We start from the raw sequence: 17,324 nt of genomic DNA on the forward strand, positions 1-17,324 counted from the left end.
ACACATCGTTAAAAACAACAACATATAAAAATGTATTACAACCAATTAAATATAATATAAAATATAAAACATAAAACATAGGAACCACCAAACGCAGCGCCCAAACAAGAGTCAAAGAACATGAAAGGCACTGCAGACTAATTCAACCAGAGAAATCAGCCATAGCAGAGCATTTGATGAACCAGCCTGGACACAGAATACTATTTGAGAACACAAAAATGCTGGACCATTCTAACAACTATCATGTCAGACTACACAGAGAAGCCATTGAAATCCACAAGCATGTGGACAACTTCAACAGAAAGGAAGAAACCATGAAAATGAACAAAATCTGGCTACCAGTATTAAAAAAAACTCAAAAATCAGAACAGTAAATAAAAAGCAATACTCTGAAAACAGAGGATTTCCAGACATGAATCAACCAAGGGCAGTTAACGACTCTAAACAAAGGATGCCCCAGAGGCAGGAAGAAGACAGCAGATAAGCTTTTCAATGCTAATTAAAGTGATTAACTACGCAACATTCACACTGACCTCTCTCACCCTAGACTTTCCACAGATATATATTAACCTCTTTGCTTAGTTTTCTCCATACCTCACAACCTCTGAGGATGCCTGCCATAGATGTGGGCGAAACGTCAGGAGAGAATGCTTCTGGAACATGGCCACACAGCCCGAAAGACATACAACAACCATATACTTAAAATCCGTTCGTCCAATATCCTCCTACTTTATCCATATAGCAGTCTGGGTCGTCTTTGTCATTTATTCGTTAAAAGCCTGGGCACATAGCCATGTTTTTAAGGCTTTTCTAAAACTCAAAAGGGTTGGGGCTTGCCGTATATCTCTGGGGAGGGTGTTCCACAGCCGGGGAGCCACCACCGAGAAGGCCCTGTCCATCATTCCCACTAGCCGCGCTTGTGAGGCAGGCGGGACCCAGAGCAGGGCCTCACCAGATGACCTCAGGGATCTTACTGGCTCATAGGAGGAGATGCGTTGGGACAGCTTGTAGCTTGGTAACTTGTAAATAGATTCTTGATCTTAACCTAAAAACTCATTCAGAGTATAGATCTCATGGTCAACCTCTTTCTTTCACAAGAATATCTCCCTCTGAATGTCCAGTTCAGGACAACCTGATATAATTAGTTTGGCATGATAATGTATGTCAAATTGTCCTCAACAAGAAATCTTACACAAAACCCACCCAAACAGCAGAAATCACAACAGACACTATACCTTTCTTCCTCAATAAACAGAGTGTAATGACCTTTTCACATGAGGGGAGTGTTGCTCAAAAAGGGCAGAAGTGTGCTCTCTCATTGGAGCCAGCACAACATGGGAAGGCTCTCGTGTTTGGGTGGAAGCATCCTTGGTTGGGGGTGTGGCCTCTGCCGGAAGTCACATGACATCATGTGATGTCTGGTGTGGGAAAATGCTCAAAGCATCCTCGGACGCTTGTTTTGATAACTATGGTGAGATCGTAAGGCAGTCCATCCAAAACAAAATCCAAGTTATGTTTATTCCAAGATCATACATGGACAAGTATTTGAATTGTGCCATATTTGAAAATTATTAAATAAAACTGAAGATATGCCTTATGATTCAAATTCAAATATGAAAAAATAATTCCACTTTCCAAAAATGACATTTGTATTCTTTCGAGAAGTGTTTCTCAAACTGTGCTCCTCCAGCTATTGTGGACTTTGGCTCCCAGAAATCCCAGCCAATTTATCAGTTGTTAGGAATTGTGGGAGCTGAAGTCCAAAACATCTGGAGGAGCACAGTTTGAGAAGCACTGCTTTAGAGTGAGCAATCTGATGGTGGAGATCTCCATATAAAATTCCTAGCTATAATATTAATTTTAATTAATATTAATTTTAAGGAGCCCCAGTGGCAAAGTGCATTAAAGCACTGAGCTGCAGACCGAAAGGTCCCAGGTTCAAGCCCCGGGAGTGGCGTGAGCAGCCGCTGTTAGCTCCAGCTCCTGCCAACCTAGCAGTTCGAAAACATGCAAATGTGAGTAGATCAATAGGTACCGCTCTGGCGGGAAGGTAACGGCGCTCCGTGCAGTCATGCCGGCCACATGACTTTGGATGTGTCTACGGACAACGCCGGCTCTTCGGCTTAGAACTGGAGATGAGCACCAACCCACAGAATCCAGACATGACTGGACTTAACATCAGGGGAAACCTTTACCTTTACCTATAATATTAATTTACTGAAAATAGACTTGAGGATTGAAATATACAATAAAACACCTTGAAGAATATACAATATCAATTGAAAATATTTATATTACTAAAAATTGAATTATGTTTGTCTATCCAAATAAAAAAATACTTCCTCTGAATATATCAGCCACAGATGCAGGTGAAACGTCGGGAGAAAATGCTGCTAAAACATGGTCATACAGCCCAAAATATTTTTGTGAACAATGCAAGCAGACATAATTTCATCATTTTAGTAATATCCTGATAGATCAATACACATAAATATCTAACAGTTTCTGGACAGGAGCAAAAATTTTAATTGTCCCATCAGATTTAGACCAATTAATCTCATAACTAAAAAGGTCCCCCATAGGTATTAATTAATTCTATCAAATGTAAATAAGAAGATTCCAGTCTATAAATAAACAAAAGAGATTATCAGCATATAATATTGCCTTCTCTTCATACTTCTTGTGTATGAACCTAGAGATTGCTGTATTTTGCCTAACTGTGCATGCCATAGTCTCCAAACATGAGTCTAAATATTATATACCAAGCGTGAAAATGACTGCATTTTAGAAGTAGAGCTTTATGACAAACTAATAAGCAAGCATGAGGCATCGAAATTAACAGTAATAAGTGGGTGGGGGCATACATTGTTTTCTAGATAAAAGAAATGGGTCATTGATATTTTTAAAATCCTTTAGGTATCTAGGCTATCCCTTGGACCACTGTGACTCTAGATTAATCCTGTGGCTTCCAACCAGAAGTATACAATATACAATATACAATAATGGGATGGAGTTGACAAACATTTTCACTAAGCAATGAACCATATATCCTCATAGTAAGCTCACTGACTGCTCTCACCAATGTGTGTTATGGTAGCACCCTCTCATTGTTCAGATGTTGACTTGGGATATTTAGACAGAACATGTAGCAAGTTTACACAAGCTCCCAGACAGTCTGAGGATTTAGAAGGAAGATTGCACTCAAATGCTATGGTCATCAGAGTTTTTTAAATTGCTGTTGTGGTCTTGTTGATAGTGAAAATACACAGCCATGTGCTTTAAAGCAGAAAGACAAACCATCAATTGACTTGTTCCTTTATAGCACACATACCTTTTAAAGTCTAAGAAAAATATATGGGTGAACTGAGGGGAAAAGCACACTAATTTGGCCTTTATTTTTTATTTTGTGAGATGAAGAACTGCTCTCTCATTAATGTAGCCTTTAAAGTTGTGGTTTAACCAAGCATATGTTTGCTACCTCATTAAAATGTGACGCAAGCAACAATATCTACCTACGAAATATTGTAAATCCTTTGGAAATGCTTTCTCAACTGACGTTAAATAATAATATATAGTTTTATTCATAGTGGGATAATGATTGTACAGTAGAGTCTCACTTATCCAGCATAAACGGGCCGGCAGAACCTTGGATAAGCAAATATCTTGGATAATGAGGGATTAAGGAAAAGCCTATTAAACATCAAATCAAGTTATGATTTTACAAATTAAGCACCAAAACATCATGTTATACAACAAATTTGACAGAAAAAGTAGTTCAATACGCAGTAATGCTATGTAGTAATTACTGTATTTACAAATTTAGCACCAAAATATCACAATGTATTGAAAACATTGACTACAAAAATGCGTTGGATAATCCAGAACGTTGGATAAGTGAGACTCTATTGTACTTGTTTTTTGGTTCTGTTTGCGAAATAATAAATCCGTTTGGGTTTTGCTACTCTGTGTAGTATTTATGCTAGACAGGGAATTCCAGCTCATTGAGAGATTCCATGTTCTCAATTTCTAGCTCCCAGATTGAAAATGAAAATCTGAAATGACATTTCTTTGTATGTTGATAGAAATTGAAAAGAATTTTGCCTCTTTTGGCAGCCATTTGATGTGAGACATTTCTGATCCGTTTTTAGGCAGAACATTTTCTGTGCAGTTGAAATGTGTAAAGCATTTTAGACATTTTTGTTTATGGAGGCTTTGCCCCTCCTTCCCAGGTAAGAATTCTGCCCTCCACACATTTATTTCATTGCAGAAAGTGAGATATTGAAAATGTAACACCTGCAATATTTTGTTACTAGCATCGGAAGTATCACAACCTCACTCTTGATGGCCCAGCTGCTATTTTCATTATCTCCAAAATTATGCAGCTGTTGTATTTATCTGCCCAAACACCCCACATCAATACTGGATCTGGGTTATCCTGGGGTTAAGAAAATGGCAGATGGGGTGCCAAAGACATGTTACCCTTACATGACCCCTTCACTAGTAGGATGATCTTGTCCACACTGATCCTTGTGTACGTGAGGATGATTAATAGACAAAGCACTCTTTAAGACACAAAATTGTTCACAGATTTGATGCTGTTGCAGGTTTCTACTCTTGTTTCATTCTTTTTGCTTGTCTGCTGATCAAAGAAGTTTTTGTTTTTGTTCTCTGTCATATTTATACCTACACTTTACATCAGAGTATGAAAAGAAGCTAATCCTATAATAGCTCTAGCCAAAACACATTTTTGGTATCAACTGTTAAACCTGTTCCTGGGTATATTTGATCTGCTGATTCAAAAATGGCACTAGTTTCACACTATCAGCTCTTGTTTTTGAGATGCAGAACGTATGTCATATACCACTTCTCATCTGCTTGTTCGGGGCCCTTGGTGGTGACGCAGTGTGTTAAAGCGCTGAGCTGCTGAACTTGCAGACCGAAAGGTCCCAGGTTCAAATCCCGGGAGCGGAATGAGCGGCCGCTATGAGCCCCAGCTCCTGCCAACCTAGCAGTTCAAAAACATGCAAATGTGAGTAGATCAATAGGTACCGCTCCGGCGGGAAGGTAATGGCGCTCCATGCAGTCATTCTAGCCACATGACCTTGGAGGCATCTACGGACAACGCCGGCTCTTTGGCTCAGAAATGGAGATGAGCACCAACCCCCAGAGTCGGTCACGACTGGACTTAACGTCAGGGGAAAACCTTTACCTTTTATCTGCTTGTTCATAGAAAATCATGGTAACCATATCTGAGATACTAGACCTGATGTGATCTATCCAATGCACTTTTCTGAATCAGTGTCCCAAATAACTCCAGGAACAGGCCTAAAAATTAAGACACCAAGAAAACATTTTTGGGTTGGTCTGTGTAATATTTCTATATCCAAGCAGTGATAACCCACAGGAATCCAGGGCACATTTTAAGTGAGGTTTATTTACATTCTGCACCAATGATTTGCCACAAAACATCTGTCATTTAATATTGGCCTCACTAATGTACAGGAGTTGACTACCTATGTCCTTGAACTAAAAATGTGCTGTGATAAATTATTCTTTCCTGCAAGGAAGAACAAATAATTTAATCAATTTTCTCTCTGCTTCCTGATGTCTTCCAAATTATGCAGTTCTCAAAGAGTTCTCTCAGGGAATAAAAAAGACTGACAGCAGGATGAGAGTAGGGGATCTGGGCAAAGCTAAGAAGGTACAGCCTTCTAAAATCCTCTCTTGGTTATTTCCACTGACCATACAACATAGTTGGGTGAAAGTCAGGCAATGACCAGAATGGTATAGACTTCCAGGACACTCTCCTGGTTCCTGCCTGTTAAGCAATATCAGATTTGTTTTCATGCCTAAATTGAGCTGAAATATAATTTCTACAAGCATAAATATTTTGTTCTTGTCAATCCTTCACTAAAGATGTCATCCAATGGAGTTAGAGAGAGGGAAAACCCATGGAGAAGGAAATCTAAATCTGACCTTAGAATCCCCAGCTCTTAGCTCTAAGCCAACTTAATATCTGAATTCCACAATGGATATAGTGGTTGGCAGATTCTGAGAACAGTTTGCAAACCAGTAAGTTGCCCAAGTTCTCCACCCCAACTTGTTAACAGTGTACATAGTTGGATAAACCTCTATACTGCAGAATTCAGTAACTCCATCAAATGGTTTTCTAGACTATGCTTAGATATGTCTCACTAAAGAGAGTTTATCATCTCTTGGTCTAGTCCTTGCAATCTAATAGAAAAAGAAAATGAAGGAAAATGAGGTCAAGTATCAATAAGGAATGGTTTCATATCTTGATAGACACAGATGCAAGTCATGGACACACTCATGCCAACAAAATATTGATCATGCGTGTCCTTGCAATGTTCTTCTAGATTTTACCTAAAAGCTTAAGTGAGTTCAAAGATATTTAATGAAAAATTGCATTTTATTTAAACTTTTCACACTATAAAGAAGATTTCATTAATGAATGACATTTTTAAGACAGAAGGTTTTGCAGACATCTCAGTGAGGGACTATAACAACGGAATTACTGTAAATACTCATTATTGTAATGCGATGTTGTTTAATCTATTTTTTTCTACGATTGAGTTATACCTTCCAACCTAGCTTTTCTTTCGAGAAAAATATTCCTTTAGTTTTTTTAGAATTAGCATAGATGGAAAAATAAATAATTGAGAGGGAAATCTTTCTTTAAAAAGGCATGTTAATGGTGGTTGACAGTTGTGAGTGATGTAATAAATGTGTATTTTTACAAGAAGTGCTGATTCAATGAATGGGCATTGCCATGATTAGATTATATTAATATCAGAAACACAATTTTGAAGAGGAATAGACTTGTTAATTTTGACTTAATTTACAAATAGTGCTGCCCATATATAGGTAAGGTAAAGGTTTTCCCCTGACGTTAAGTCCAGTCGTGACTGACTCTGGGGGTTGGTGCTCATCTCCATTTCTAAGCCAAAGAGCCAGTGTTGTCTGTAGACACCTCCAATGTCATGTGGCTGGCATGACTGCATGGAGCGCCGTTACCTTCCCACCGGAGCGGTACCTATTGATCTACTCACATTTGCATGTTTTCAAACTGCTAGGTTGGCAGGAGCTGGGGCTAACAGCGGGCGCTCATTCTGCTACTGAGATTTGAACCTGGGACCTTTCGGTCCGCAACTTCAGCAGCTCAGCACTTTAACACACTGTGCTACCAGGGGCCATATATATTCATGTATAAATTTAGACATTTTAGTAAAAAAAAAAAAACAACCAAAAACTGAATCAACTTATCTATGCGTCAATGTAAGTACTGTACATTAGCTCTTAGCAACAAAAAAAAAAAAAAAAGGAAACAATTCCTTGCTCTGAGTAGAAGGTGAAATGCAATAGTTTAGTCCATTCAAGGAGAACCTAAAAGAAGTACCATCCTATTCCTCTACTCTTTCCACCATGGCACCACTTCTGACCTTTTTGAATGCCTTGGCAATAAAATAGCAATGGTAATGGACAAAGGTGGCTCTTGAGGCAACGCTTTATGCACAATGACCCTCAACTTATCCATGGGTCATATCAAAATCTGTATTTTTGGCCCCAAAACCTGACCTAGGCTTATACATGACGTCTTATGCATGAATATATATAGTAATTGTTTAAGGAAGGCAGAAATTGCCTTTGTAATCTAAAAATGCCCTTCCAATTCAAACAGACTATTTTGAGTTTAAAATAAAAGGTAAAGGTTTCCCCTGACTTTAAGTCCAGTCATGTCTGACTCTGGGGGTTGGTGCTCATCTCCATTTCTAAGCCGAAGCGCCGGCGTTGTCCGTAATAATAATAATAATAATAATAATAATAATAATAATAATAATAATAATAAAACTTTATTTATACCCCGCCACCATCTCCCCAATGGGGACTCGGGGCGGCTAACATGGGGCCATGCCCAGAGCAATACAACATAATAAAATATAAAAACAACATATCATAGCACCATTTAAAATACAATAAATAATAATAAACAGAACATCAAGAAATCAAAAAACAATAAAGCAAGGGCAGGCCGCGTGACACCTCCCAGGTCATGTGGCTGGCATGACTGCATGGAGTGCCGTTACCTATTGATCTACTCACATTGGCATGTTTTTGAACTGCTAGGTTGGCAGAAGCTGGAGCTAACAGCAGCCGCTCACACCGCTCCCGGGATTTGAACCTGGGATCTTTCAGTCTGCAAGTTCAGCAGCTCAGCGCTTTAACACACTTTAACACGCATCAGGGCTCCTGAGTTTAAAATAGTGAACTCAAAATCTGTTGTAAGACTAGTTCTGGCAACATGCTTTTCCTACATTCATCATTATCCTTGGAGAGCATAGAGCCAACTACTAGGTTGCATTAGTCAGTTGCCTTGAAACTGTAGGGCACAAAAGAAGAGAAACCGTTTAAGTTGCTTTACTGGCAATTTGACCAAGACCACCTTTTGAGGCTGCATTTCCTGTCTACCAGCTAAATTACCATAGTGAAAGAAAAATTATATTAGACATAATTATGATTCACAGAAGAAAAGCTGCAGGAAACCCTCACCTTTCAAATTTCCTCCCCAAATGTATACCTTCCTGTAACTGTAGAGATTTCCAGAGGATGGAATCAAAAAAGTAACTTTTCAGTTACTTGGGGTGGCAATCTTCTACTTCAAGCACGTAAACTGTTTCTCTTCTTTTGTGCTCTACAGGCCTGACTTCAAAAGCATCTTCTATTTGAGAAGGTTTTTGCACTCTCACTTTTGTAGATGCATCTCTCCTGCATGTCAGTTGTGATATTTTGGCTACAGAAGGACCATTACTCAGAAAATCGAGTTTTCCTCTATCCCTTTTGGAGATGTTCAAGCAATTGTATCTTAGCAAGTTCTGAGACAAATTGATTTGACCTGAACAACCCAGCATGCTTTAGAATATAGCTCTGGAATGGCTGTCCTCAATATTCTTTTTAAAAGTCAAGGACATATTTTGAGAAGGAAAATATGTTTACGGATGCTTATTTAAATACGAATTTTCAAATGATTTGTTTTCAACTGAAAGTTGATGTGAAACCAGGGCAGAGTGAGTTTATGAGTGAACATCTGTGAAACTGTCATGTACTGGAAATAGATTGATTCCTCCACCCACTCCTCCTTAGGAAGTGTATGTAGGATTGCAGCTGTAGTATCATTATTTCCATCTAACATAACCTTAGCTGTTGCTTAGTGAAAGGAGAGAGTGATCAAACGAACATGCCTTAATGCCCATCAATTAGAGGTGAGGGTATAAACTGAAACTTCTTAAAGATGAGGATGTAAACTGCTAACAAGTTGGTGTGTGTGTGTGTGTTGGAATGTGTGATAATAACAGAGAAATTCATAGCTCAAGGACTCATTGAAGTCTATAATCCAGTGCATGGCTGACTCTTTCTACCTGCTGAAAAGAATGACAAAATTGTACTGAGAGAACTACTATCCCCTTTGAATAGGCCAGAGCTTTTCTTCAACCAAAGGCTGTTTCTCCCATAACTAGAAATAAGGAAAAAACTCTCTAGGATTCTATTTTGTTTATATGATTGATCTGAATTTGGTTAACTTCATACAAAATTTGAAAGTGACAAATTCTCCTACATTGCCATAGGGCTTAGTTTAGGTATAGGGAACATACCAAAGGGTTTCCTCTTATGGTCTTAATGTATAGGCACACTAGTATTGAATAGTGCATCGTTCTGGTGTGTTTATATGTAAGCATGCAGGAACACAGCTGGATCAGGTGAAGCATTTCTTTGATTTATTTCCCTTTTTAATGTACGACCTTCTTTTTCCTATGACAGCCCATATCCTTGGCCATTTGGTTATTTTCTTTAGGTAAACTTTATATAAACGGTGCTCCATGCAGTCATGCCGGCCACATGACCTTGGAGGTGTCTACGGACAACACTGGCTCTTCAGCTTAGAAATGGAGATGAGCACCAACCCCCAGAGTCAGACATGACTGGACTTAACGTCAGGGGAAACCTTTACCTTTACTTAAATATATCCCTATAGATAAAATTATAAGATAAGCCCCCATTGTGCTTGACAAGGCTTTATGTAGAAACACAAACAATATACATTTATTTCAGTTTAAAACTGAAATGTTTTGCTTCTTTTATCCAAAGAATCAGCTTTACTCCCTATCATGTAATTCCCTGCCAAGTAAACATATATATGGAAATCCACTACTAAATCCTTTACTGTCACCCAGAAAGAGATATGTATGATTAACTTTCTTATTAAACTGATGAATATAAGAGGACGTTATACTGGATAGGTTGTTCCTAACATTTTAAAAATGGGGGTTGAGGGAAATATGAAGTTTCTATATTGTGCTCACAGTGAAACAAAGATAATGAGATCAATTTATACCATCTTTATGAGAAAAATGTGTCTTTTGTATGAATTTTGTTCATTGCTCTATCTCTTTTCACAAGTGTTAAAAATTGGTTTTGTGTATCTCGTTTGTAAATCCCCTGAGATGCTATCTGTTGTCTTAACAGCCATAGAACTAAATCTTTGTAAACCTTCCTCCAAATTTAGTCTGGTGGATGTGGTAAGAAACCGTTAAATTAGTGGTTAAGAAGGTAGGTCTCTGTGGGTTCTGATGGGAAAGTGTCGTTAGGGCAAAGCTCCATCACCACACAGGAAGAAGTATCTGATTCTTGAAAGCATTTTTCTACAGCTGGGGTGGAAGAATACTTTACATAGTGGAGCCTGAGAACCACAGATATTATGCACTGATGTTCACTTGAGGCTGTCCTTTCCAACAAAGCAGCAACATTGAACTGAACTTTCCTAAAGCAAGTGGTCACAGTTTCTAACACTGTGAAAAATGAGATATGGAACATTATGTATGTGAATGTCACTAATCCTACTTGATAAAGCTTTTGTGCAATGCGATCCATTGGATCCAAATCAAGTTTAAACAGAAAACAGGCAATTATTATTACTGTGTTGTCGAAGGCTTTCATGGCCGGGATCACAGGGTTGTTGTATGTCTTTCGGGCTGTGTGGCCATGTTCCAGAAGCATTCTCTCCTGACGTTTCGCCCACATCTATGGCAGGCATCCTCAGAGGTTGTGAGGTATGGATAAACTAAGTAAGGAAAGGAAAGAATATATATCTGTGTCCAAGGTGTGGCAAGAGTCCTTTGTCACTGGGAGCCAGCATTAATGTTTCTGTTAATCACCCTAATTAGCATTGGAGATGTTTTGTCCCTTGCCTGGGGGCATCCTTTGTTCAGTCAAGCCTTCATTGTGTTGGTTCCCATCTACTGTTTTGATTTTGGAGTTTTGTAATACTGGTAGCCAGATTTTGTTCATTTTCATGGTTTCTTCCTTTCTGTTAAAGTTGTCCACATGCTTGTGGATTTCAATGGCTTCTCTGTGTAGTCTGACATGATAGTTGTTGGAATGGTCCAGCATTTTTGTGTTCTCAAATAGTATCCTGTGTCCAGGCTGGTTCATCAAATGCTCTGCTATGGCTGATTTCTCTGGTTGAATTAGTCTGCAGTGCCTTTCATGTTCTTTGACTCTTGTTTGGGCGCTGCGTTTGGTGGTCCCTATGTAGACTTGTCCACAGCTGCATGGTATCCGGTAGACTCCTGCAGAAGAGAGAGGATCCCTCTTGTCCTTCGCTGACCGTAGCATTTGTTGGATTTTCTTCGTGGGTCTGTAGATAGTTTGTAGGTTGTGCTTCTTCATCAGCTTCCCTATGCGGTCAGTAGTTCCCTTGATGTATGGTAAGAACACCTTTCCTCTGGGTGGATCTTTGTCTTGACTCTCATGGCTTGTTCTTGCCCTTGCAGCTCTTCTGATGTCTGTGGTGGAGTATCCATTGGCCTGTAGAGCCCAGTTTAGGTGGTTCCTCCAAGGTGAACTCAACCACCTAAACTGGGCTCTACAGGCCAATGGATACTCCACCACAGACATCAGAAGAGCTGCAAGGGCAAGAACAAGCCATGAGAGTCAAGACAAAGATCCACCCAGAGGAAAGGTTTCTTACCATACATCAAGGGAACTACTGACCGCATAGGGAAGCTGATGAAGAAGCACAACCTACAAACTATCTACAGACCCACGAAGAAAATCCAACAAATGCTACGGTCAGCGAAGGACAAGAGGGATCCTCTCTCTTCTGCAGGAGTCTACCGGATACCATGCAGCTGTGGACAAGTCTACATAGGGACCACCAAACGCAGCGCCCAAACAAGAGTCAAAGAACATGAAAGGCACTGCAGACTAATTCAACCAGAGAAATCAGCCATAGCAGAGCATTTGATGAACCAGCCTGGACACAGGATACTATTTGAGAACACAAAAATGCTGGACCATTCCAACAACTATCATGTCAGACTACACAGAGAAGCCATTGAAATCCACAAGCATGTGGACAACTTTAACAGAAAGGAAGAAACCATGAAAATGAACAAAATCTGGCTACCAGTATTACAAAACTCCAAAATCAAAACAGTAGATGGGAACCAACACAATGAAGGCTTGACTGAACAAAGGATGCCCCCAGGCAAGGGACAAAACATCTCCAATGCTAATTAGGGTGATTAACAGAAACATTAATGCTGGCTCCCAGTGACAAAGGACTCTTGCCACACCTTGGACACAGATATATATTCTTTCCTTTCCTTACTTAGTTTATCCATACCTCACAACCTCTGAGGATGCCTGCCATAGATGTGGGCGAAACGTCAGGAGAGAATGCTTCTGGAACATGGCCACACAGCCCGAAAGACATACAACAACCCAATTATTATTACTACTTGAAAGATGACCACCTCAGGCAGGTGGTGCTTAAGGAGATGGGAATGGATATAAACTATAAATATTCCACAGCTGGAGGTTAGAATTGATCCTCAACCACCAATAAACCAGTTTGCTGTCTCAAACATGGTGTAAAATGATACTGCATTATTACTTCAGAAGTAAAATTCAACTCCCAACTGCAACAGCTTCTGTGTATGGACCTAGGCAGCGGGAGGGAATCTTCTCTTCCATAGCTTTGGATGGCTAAGAGTTCCAAATACAATATGTTTTGCCTTCTCTTAAGTTTAGTTACGTGTTTGTTGCTTGTGCTGTTAGAACTATATTTCATGATGTAGGCAACCCATCTCATGATGCTCTGTGCAACCAGCTATTGGTTTGCCTTCTCTCTGTGATTCTCCCATTCTAAGTCACCAACAAAAACCCATCAATAACTTCCAAACCCTCAATGTTCTCATCATCTACCTTGGTATGATGGGTTCCTACCACATGCCAGCAGTAAAGTGACATCAAGTGGTGAGATTTTTATCTTTCCCTCTCCTTTCCCTCACTATGTCTAAGCTGGCTGATTGCCTTTTCTTTTTTATATTTGTTAGGCCTGTGTGATCAATGAAAAAAAGGTTCAATACTCATTATGAAATTAGAGGGTGGAGGAAAAATTGTTTCTAAAGTGTTTCCGAAATTGGACAGGGTCTGTATCACAACTATAATGAGTTAACTACTTTTTTGTTACTTTTCGTTAACTAATTATTTGTGCCAATAGGGAAACTTCAGGGGCACCTTTATCCCTCATTGTTAGTGGTATTGGCATGAAACTTGCTATGATTATATAACACATTTACCACTGTTAGACCATCAAGTTTCAGATTGTTTCACTCATCCATGAATTTTTGGGGAATTTTCAAAGTGTTTACAAACAACATTTTTTTAAAAAAAAAACTACAATAGCTATCTCCTTGAATTTTCTACACAATGATACAAGATAATGGGATTATTCCCCCCAAGTTTCATAACTATTAATACACCTGATATTTGGGAATTTGTTAAAAATTGACAAAAACATTTTTAAAGCCACAACAGATATCTCATTGAATTTCTCTCATAGAACTTCAATTTAGGGATTTCTTCCCAGCCCAGCACTGATTTACTTACTTGTATTGAATCATCAATCAGTCCTCCTCTTCGCAGATTCAACAATGTATTGGAACTCTGGCTGGTGTTAGGAGGGACAAATCTCTCCTCCATCCTAATGGGAGCTTTCTGATACTGAGCAGAATTCTGGGAATTGTAGTTTAGAACAGAACCTTTTGAATTCTCTGTAACATGGCTCCTCGCCTTCCCAAACTACATTTTCCAGAATTCTGTCTCTTTTCCAGCTCACTCAGCTCATCCCGCCTTGATGCTTTCCTCTCCTCATGGTGGGAGACAGCCTACCTCTTCTTAATTTAAAGAGGAATGGCAATTTTTTTGGCTTTCCCTCACTTGTGCTGAAAATGAAACTGATTTTGATAGCCTTCCAAGCATTACAGCCCCTGTGTTTCTTAATATCTGTTCGTATATACAAAACATACAAATTAGATATGACTTACTAATTAGAAACAAACTTCTGCACACCCCTACCCTAATATTTATAATTGTATCTTTTTTGTTTTTAAATTGTGCAAATGTGCAAAAAAGTAAAATAAGAAGTGACAGTACAAATTAAGAAGAAAGCAGGATTGTGAAAGTATTTGGAAATATAATCTCACAACCATGCATTGGCAAACTGGCACAATTGCACTAATGAAGAGTGGTGTGTTGCATAGTATGTATTTGCTAACAACAATGCAGTTGTAGTGGAATAGTAGGAATGTTTGATTACCTCCTTCCTCTATGGCTCTATATTTGTTGTTTTAAGGTAAAGGTAGGTAAAGGTTTTCCCCTGACATTACGTCCAGTCGTGACCGACTCTGGGGGTTGGTGCTCATCTCCATTTCTAAGCCGAAGAGTTGGCATTGTCCGTAGACACCTCCAAGGTCATGTGGCCGGTATGACTGCATGCAGCACCGTTACCTTCCCGCCGGAGCGGTACCTATTGATCTACTCACATTTGCATGTTTTCGAACTGCTAGGTTGGCAGGAGCTGGGGCTAACAGCGGGCGCTCATTCTGCTCCTGGGATTTGAACCTGGGACCTTTCGGTCTGCAAGTTCAGCAGCTCAGCGCTTTAACACACTGCGCCAACACCAAGGGCGTATTTGTTTTACATTGAGCTAAAGTGACTGTGGTGGAGGCTACGCTTAATTTTTTGGATAGACAAGTGAGCTAAAGTTCACTGTTTTATTTGGCTTTTTAAAGTTCAAGGTGCTTTAAATTCAAATACATTCATGTAAATGATTAAAAATTGCCTGAAATGAGCTCTTCATTATATATTATTAAAAGCATTAAATTCCCTCATTTTATTTAAAAATTAGGTTCTCTTATCCATACTTTATATATTATTTAATTTCTCTTATGTGAATCTTAAGTATAATTAATGACTACTTTAGTATTGATGGTAGTATTGAATAAAACTGAGCTAAAGTAAATTAAATGGATTATCATGTTGACTATCTAACTGACTTTCCCGTTAACTATTTTGCATTTTAAGTTTTCTTTTGAATTTGCATTTGTTTGAAAAATACAATTGTTGAGGGCACAGGGAAATAACTTGGAGTTGTATGCAGGCCATGGAAAGGACATCTCTGAATACTAATTTAAACTTTGCTCACTTTTGCTTTAAACTGAGGAAGGGGGCAAAGTGTGACCCATGACTTGCATTTGGTCCTGGAGACATCTAGGTGCAACTCCGTACTTAGTTATAATTCTATTTCCAAACATGAAGAAATGTAGCTATGAGTTTTTCAGAAATTGGATAGTTACTTTGAGAGTGTAATTCATTACTGTTATTGCTCCAGAAAAGCATAGGACAGTTACAGTTAATGCTACATTTTACTGTAGTCCTTTTCTTTCTCATTATTCCCACTGTTACTTTTAATCCCTTTTTAAAAAACTTGAGAATGCTACAAGCGTTTAGCTTGCCATACAAAACTCATCTAATTAATGGCACTACAATCTGTAAATATAAAAGTAACTAAGAGAATTACAGTTACGCCACAAAAGTAGTAAAATTGTCCCTCATTATGTTAGGAGTATCATATAACTTAGACCCCTTCCACATACCTAAAAAAAAATCCACTTTTTCTGCTTTGAACCAGAATATATGGCAGTATGGACTTGGATAACCTAGTTCAAAGCAGATACTGTGGGATTTCCTGCCTTGATATTCTGGCTGTGTGGAAGGGCCCTTAGTGATGTCTGTAAAATGGTGTTAATTTAAATAGAAATTTTCATTACTCACAATTAGTTATTTCCAAGCTCTGAGTTCTTTAAATAGTGGAGCCACAGGAATTCATAGCCTTTTTCAATAAGCTTCAGAGAGTCCAGTTCCATAAAGGAATTATTTTAGCTCTCTTTTCTACCTGCTTCAAATGGTTTCTTCCTGAAATATGCATCCCAAGAGGAATTATTTCAAATATAGCATAGGGTTTTTTTTTATTTTAAATATTACTATTGTGAATAAGATGGTGTATACTGATGGAATTGGAAGCTCAATCTCCTTACAAGTTCTCAAGATTTTTTTTTACAAAACAAGGAATCTTTTGAAACTCTTCCAGTTCCAACATTGTACTCATACCATAATTTCCTCCAGAATTCTAATTCCAGATGGAGTTATATTGTCTCTGAATATTAGCCAACCAAATTGAGCAAATGCAGTCAAATGAAGTTGATGGATGACTGCGATGTCTGTAGAAGGCAGTAATGGAAAGTCTGGTGAATGCACTGACAACCTAAATAAATAAATAATAGTCTGATCAGAGTATTTATATCACATTTTTCAGCTACAAAGGTTCTCAGAGTGGCTTACAAATCATTGACAATTCCCTGCCCACAGGTTTGCAATCTAAAGAAGATAGGAAACAGAAGGAAAAGGGAATGGCAATGAGGGGAAGGGGATTAAGTCCAACACATACTGCATTTCTCAGCCTGGGCAATAGCAGTTGGGATGGAAAGGGAGCATTTGATCAGCCTAGTGTTTTGTCCTACAACTCCCAGAAATCCCAGGCAGTTTTCCAGCTGTTAGGATTTCTGGGAGTTGAAGGCCAAAATATCTGGGGACCCACAGGTTGAGAACCACTGCTATAGTCTGATGAGTATGAATGAAACCGTGCTTGCCTCTCCTTCTCTCCCTTTGAGTCCAGGACAGTCTCAGATGTCATCTACACTAACTGGTTAACCAGAGCTAGTTCAGACTATTTCTACTCTGCTGGCAGTGAGCTGGAGTCCAGTCAAACTGAGATTGCATCTGTCCTGCTTGACCATTACTATAAATAATAATAATAATAATAATAATAATAATAATAATAATAATAATAATAATAATAATAACTTTATTTATATACCGCCCTATCTCTCGGCTGGGACTCAGGG

The 17,324-nt window shown here is 38.8% G+C and overlaps 1 long non-coding RNA gene across 3 annotated transcripts in view; it reads right to left on the bottom strand.

Moving 5' to 3' along the window:
- Positions 1-17,324, bottom strand: part of LOC107983120 (uncharacterized) — a 167,385-nt gene that overhangs the window by 62,247 nt on the left and 87,814 nt on the right. The gene's annotated exons all lie outside the window — the stretch shown is intronic.

Source organism: Anolis carolinensis, chromosome 4, assembly GCF_035594765.1.
Source record: "Anolis carolinensis isolate JA03-04 chromosome 4, rAnoCar3.1.pri, whole genome shotgun sequence".
Lineage (NCBI taxonomy): Eukaryota > Metazoa > Chordata > Lepidosauria > Squamata > Dactyloidae > Anolis > Anolis carolinensis.